We start from the raw sequence: 6,018 nt of genomic DNA on the forward strand, positions 1-6,018 counted from the left end.
AAGTGTTCATTCACAAATTTCATAAAGCCAAAAATTATCATTTTCGGCACCGACCCACCTCCTTGTAATGCATTTTGTATAAATATTCTTCTAATTTCGGCATTATAACCCTTTCCTCTCCCCCGTCAAGCCTTACGTAAATGCTGCTTCTCAGGTTTGTGTTCAATGAGCACTTCCACAGTTATTAACTGAGAGCTTTCTTTGCCAAAGTTGCCATTTTCGCATTCGTATATCGTGTGGCAGGCTCGGTAGATGGTACTGATGTGCTCTTATACAATACAATCCCGAGCGCAAAAAAATCATTTGTTATAAAATTTCTGGAAAAAAAAATCATGCAAAAATGCCTTGAGTAACATCTGGCGTAATGTCACGAAGCCCTAAAGAAAATCATAGAAATGCTCTCAGAGAAGTGTCTGGCTGGATTCTTCAGTAATCTTTAATAAAATACTTAATATATAAAATTACTCTTTTAGTTCTCCTGGTTCCTGATTGGACTATTTATTTTGTTCCTGATTAATCTCTTTTTAAGCATGTGATCTCTAATATTCCCAATTGTGAAATACTCAGGCGCTATCAGCCCTGATAGTGTTCTGAGAAATGGTGCTTTCAGGGGAGAATGTTATAGAATCGTTACTTACCCAAAACAGCGGAGCAGCTGGTGTCTCCGCTACATCCCATGTAGAGCGAAATCATGGTCACCCGTGTGCCTTCGGTGGACCAGCCAGGAATGGTTCGTTTTTTGCCATGTGCGATGGAATCGTAGCCTTCATCCAATGGTTTATATTTACCAGGTTGAGGTCCACGCTGTCTGTTGACGAAACGTTGCTGTGGCGGAAGTTTTGTAGATGAGGATGATGTAGCTTCCAGCGCAACATCCCCTTTTATTGTTGATTCTTCCGGTTGGAAATTTGTTACAGCTTGAGGAAACAGGTACACCGAACTGCTACCGGAATACGTTCTTTGATCCATCGCTGAGCAAGCAAGACGTAGATGCTGCCAACGCATTGGGTTGACATGTAGTTTGGAGGAATCGATAACGATTCTTTAGCGTGGAGCGCTGGGTGGTCGCTTTTTTTCGCACTCGATTCCTTTTGGTTTCACTCGATCCGACGAGCTTTCTCCATATTTTCAAGGATTCACTCTTGACGGCGTTCTTTAGGCCGCTGATAGGCTGATTTCGGACAGCAACAGTTGTGTTCCGTCATTTAAGAATGCTGGAATTGAAGATTTTCAGAAAAAATATTCCCAATGAAGTTCCTTGGCATCGGAACATCACTACGGAAATCATATTCAACATTACATACAACGAGTTTACATACTACTTACTTACCTCATTGCATATGTATCAACACCGTCAATGATTTTCCTGCAAAGAAAGAACGAATTAATTCAAATAACATCTTAAAACGCAAAAAATACTTACCAAAACACAACATCCATCGGTTGCGGTAAACTGAAAATGGCGGCTTGAGGCCGAGCACGCGTGCGCAACAAAATCAGAACAGTGTTGCTAGATTTAATATCGCATTTCAAAAGAATGCGATCTTAAATTGATGTTGTGTGATTTCACCCAACTTAGTCGCAACGAGTTGGTTGCAGCTGTTTGCGTGTAATATTCACATTCCGTTCATGTAAATATTACATATATCCAACATAATGAAAAAAATAAATTCCACTTCTGTGTAATTTCAAATGGACGTAATTTAACATCGAACCGGTGTGATTATGTATCTGGAAAACACGATTACATCGGAATTTTTTTACATCAACGGTATTACGTCGAGCCATATTACATAATTTTTTGCTGTGTACTGAAGCAATTATCATGGTTCTGGATAGGACTGCAATTATTATGATTATCGTTATTTTCTCCCAACAGAGAAGAGAGGTATTCAACAGAAGATGCATTTCTACCACATTTGTCGGCCCATGGAAAGCATGATTCACCCAGGAAGTTCACTTCACAAATATATTTGAGAATCAGTGGCTCCCGTCGTCGTGACACGGTGAGACAATTCAAGCGTGAAAAGGTTGTCGGAAGCAAAGCACGGGATGTAGCAAAATGCGAAAAAAGCCACAGCGGAAAAACTCAATAACTACATATGGATATACCATGAGCAGGTGTCATCACCTGATACAAATATGTAGATAGGTGTAGGTCACTGTCTGCAGATATCAGGGAGAAAAAATCGTTGACTGGAATAATGACGAGCCGTGTTATCACCTTTATCGCATTTTCCTCGGTTGCTGGCAGGTTAACGTTGAAATCGTCAAACTGGAGCGGGAGGATAACAACATGCTGCTAGTGAGGTGCCCTCACAAAAATATTATTGAAATATAGATAGGTTTTATTTTGACAGTACTATATTTTCTAACAGGGTAATCATAAAAATTGTATTTTTTTCAATGTATTTACCATCGATTCTTTACTTTTGTACTTTTAAATTACAGTCAATACTCCCTTTCTCGATATTTCGTATCTCAATATCAAGTAGGCGAACCATATAGTAAAAGTTTGTTTTCATGGTTACCTCGATGGTTTTTTTTTGGATTGCATTTAAGGTGAAACAGCTTGGAATCAAAATTCAATAATGTTCCAAAACTTTGAAGGCACAAATCTCGCGAAAGAAGCATCAGACTACAGTGAAAATTCTATTTTAGCTTTGTGCACTAGCAGCTTAACCTTTCAGTCGTCGCGCGAATTTATGTAACGCGAGTAGTCGCGCGTTGTACTTTGTACAACACCCCACAGTGGTAGTGCCCATAGGTCATAAATCAAAAAACCAAATGTCTTGGCTATGAAGGCTATGAATGATTGAGTGTATTTTTCATATGTGAAAAATACGTTACAAATTAAGCAATTTCAGCACTTTGTTCATTGTCTTCGCTAATCAGAATCAAATGATTTTTTAATCAGTTAAGATTACAGAACATTAGTACAGATTTATATCTATCACTTCCGATACGTTTTAGAGTGTTATTTGACATCTAGGAGTCAGTATTCATGTGAGTAATGACGATAGAAATATACTCACTTAGTAACTACATCACTTTATTTGAAGTAAGTTTTTAACTATGTTCTTAATCACATTTAATCAAACTTCCGCCACCAAATGATCATGTATGAGTAGGAAAATGAACCTGTGAAGGTTCTAGCTGCAAATATTTGCAAATAAGTTAGCAGCGTGCCTTCAAAGTTGAGAGTTTTTACCAATAAAGGCAATGGTAAAAATATTCATAGAATTGATTACATACCAGTGTATTTGTAGCTAACTGGAATGAATATACAAACTATTTTATTTTTCACTACTCATACTTCAATTCGATATGAATGCACATGCAACGTTGTATATTGATTAAACAAGTAGTTTTAGTGAGATCGCTGGGACAATAAAATCCTATTACATTAGTATTGGTACAACAGCCATTCTAATATGTATGATATGACTTTCCAAAGTGTGGGAGGAATGACATGAAATTGTTCTTGTATTTATTTTGAGCATCAAAAAAAGATATTCAACGACAATGCAGCATCTTTATATACAGTGCTAATAAAATAAAATTGTGAGAATAAAAAAGTATTAAGAAGCAACAAAATATTACCAAATAATTCATTAGTTATTTTTCAGTTCTAAATATTTGAAACTTAAGGTTAATTACATTAAGTGACATGTTCGTTATTTGGTTTTGGTAGAGATTTGATGTAAAATTGGTATTATCAATTAATAAGTATGTCAAGTATTTGTTTGGTACGCACATCTTCGGCACTTAGAAAAGTGTTCATTAGCTTTTTACATGCACATACCAAAAAGTAGGCTTCTGAGCATATGAAGCAACTCTGTGAGGAGAATTTTCTCAAGTTCGACATCAATAATCCTAATATATTGCTTTCAATCTATAGATTTTCTGGTACTTATCAATAAAATATTAAATACTTCTGTAAATCTTGGAAACAGAAAGAGAGATGATTGCAAGTCAGTTTTTTGCACATATAATAATTCATATAAAAGAGCATTCGCAATATGATCTCTGTATCCTGTAATTAGAATTTTTGAAGTGATATTGTTAAACTTTTTCGTAGTCCGACTGGAACGCGGCTCGACTGAAATTATATTTCATCTTAGTTGTTATTTATAATTCGTAACATCATTACTTACAATTTAGTTTTCCTATGGTTGAGCGTATTGAACCTCAAACTGGTATGATGCGATTGATATTTTCGACAGTCAAATATTTAGGACCATTCACTAGAGAGACTACAAAAGCTGATTTTATTTCGAGAAATGCCTGAACCTGCTCGAATTCACACTATTGATTTGTGATTGTTATCGATAATATAAACTAAGAATTCAATTTAGCGCAATTCACGGTTATTTAAGAGAGTAGTTTAAGAAATTGTGCGTACAAATCGTCCACGCTATAGCTAACTAATGATAATTATCTATTGTTCTTTCTGCGTTCGTTGCGGTGACGTGGGTAGCGATCGTGGTAGTAGTAGTAGTATTTTGAACGACTGCGAATCCAAAAAAAGGGCGTAATTGTTAATCGCGTCAACAAATATCAATAACGGCATCAACCTCGATGAAGTTTTAACAGTCAAAAATAATTAATTTGGCAATTTCTGATGATATATATCATTGGATATTGAGTAAAATGATTTATGACCGCTTCGTAGAATAAATGGAATAACTGTGCACCCTTGGTTTTACGAATATCCCAGGATTCTGACCACTTGGAAAGATGATGTCTTCGGCTAAATTGTTCAGTAGCTCAAGGGCTATCATTGTTTTAGCCAAGAAATTCAGGATTTTGCCACTAGGCGGCGCTAGTGAGCATGAAAATTGTGTTTCGCAGATCACCGGATCCTGAACACTTAGATAGGTGGCGTCTTCCGCAAAGTTGTTCAATAACTCAAGTGCTATCATTGTTTGAGCTAGTTAATTCAAAATTTTGCCACTAGACGGCGCTAGTGAGCATAAAACATTTGTTTCGCAAATATCTCGGGAACATGATCACTTAGAAAGATGGCGTCTTCGGCAGAGTTGTTCAGTAGCTCAAATTCTTTCTTTGTTTAATCCTTAAAGTTCGAGATTTTGTGAAATAATGATAGTCTCTGAGCTTCTGAACAACTTTGCCAAAGGTTCCTGCCTAAAAAGTCAAGGTCCTGCAGTATCCACAAAACAAAAATTTCATGCTCATTAGCGCCACCAGGTGGCAAAATATCCTGTTTATTGGCTCAAATAATAATAGCCCTTGAGCTACTGAACTACTTTGCCGAAGACGACATGTTTCTAAGTGGTCAGGCTCCTGAGATATCTGCAAACAAAAGTTTCATGCTCACTAGCGCTACCTACTGGCAAAATTTTGAACCAAATAGCTCGAACAATGATAGTCCTTAACTTACTAAACAACTTTGCTGAAGATGCCATCCTTCTAAATGGACAGGATGCTAAAATATCTGCAAAACAAAAGTAAAACTTCCATGCTCACTACTGCCACCTAGCGGTCAAATTCCGAATTAAATGAGGTACCATCAGATAGCGCTTCACCTCCAGAACAACTTTACTAAAGACCCCAAGTTTCTATATTATCTGGATTTTGAGATATACCGATTTCAAACTGTGCTCGAACCGTAAATAGTGCGTTCATTTTTATGCGACTTTCATGTACATTTGTTGATTTTATCGTATTATAAAGGGCCATACTGTAAATAAAAACTGTTGAGTATTGTTTTCATGAAGATTCTTGAGGAATACATTTTGGTTTGGTGTCGATAGACATCTTTGTTGCAAAATGATAGCATGTAAATCACAACTGTTGTACTGCCGTGAATCGCAAGTCAGTCCCATCTATATTTTCGTCAAAATTGAGTTGAGTTCAGTTTTCAACATCTCTTTTAATGCTCTTTCAGCTGTACTAATGATATAATATGATTTGTTCGGAAAAAATAGGAAAAAACAGCAAGTCATAATGAAAAGTAACCGCATATCAGTCCTACTACAGACTTTCGCACCGTGA

At 36.6% G+C, this 6,018-nt stretch overlaps 1 long non-coding RNA gene across 2 annotated transcripts; it reads right to left on the reverse strand.

Moving 5' to 3' along the window:
• Positions 1–641: 641 nt before the first annotated feature.
• On the reverse strand, positions 642–1,808 carry LOC110679236. Of its 2 annotated transcripts, none has more exons than XR_002502319.1 (3): positions 1,424–1,808; positions 1,331–1,366; positions 642–1,275 (listed from the first exon to the last, which is right to left on the reverse strand). It is a non-coding gene; the product is annotated as an uncharacterized LOC110679236 (long non-coding RNA). The 2 variants fall into 2 exon arrangements; XR_002502320.1 differs by having other exon boundaries at positions 642–1,214; positions 1,424–1,566.
• Positions 1,809–6,018: the final 4,210 nt, after the last annotated feature.

This window comes from Aedes aegypti, chromosome 3 (genome assembly GCF_002204515.2).
Source record: "Aedes aegypti strain LVP_AGWG chromosome 3, AaegL5.0 Primary Assembly, whole genome shotgun sequence".
Classification (NCBI taxonomy): Eukaryota; Metazoa; Arthropoda; class Insecta; order Diptera; family Culicidae; genus Aedes; species Aedes aegypti.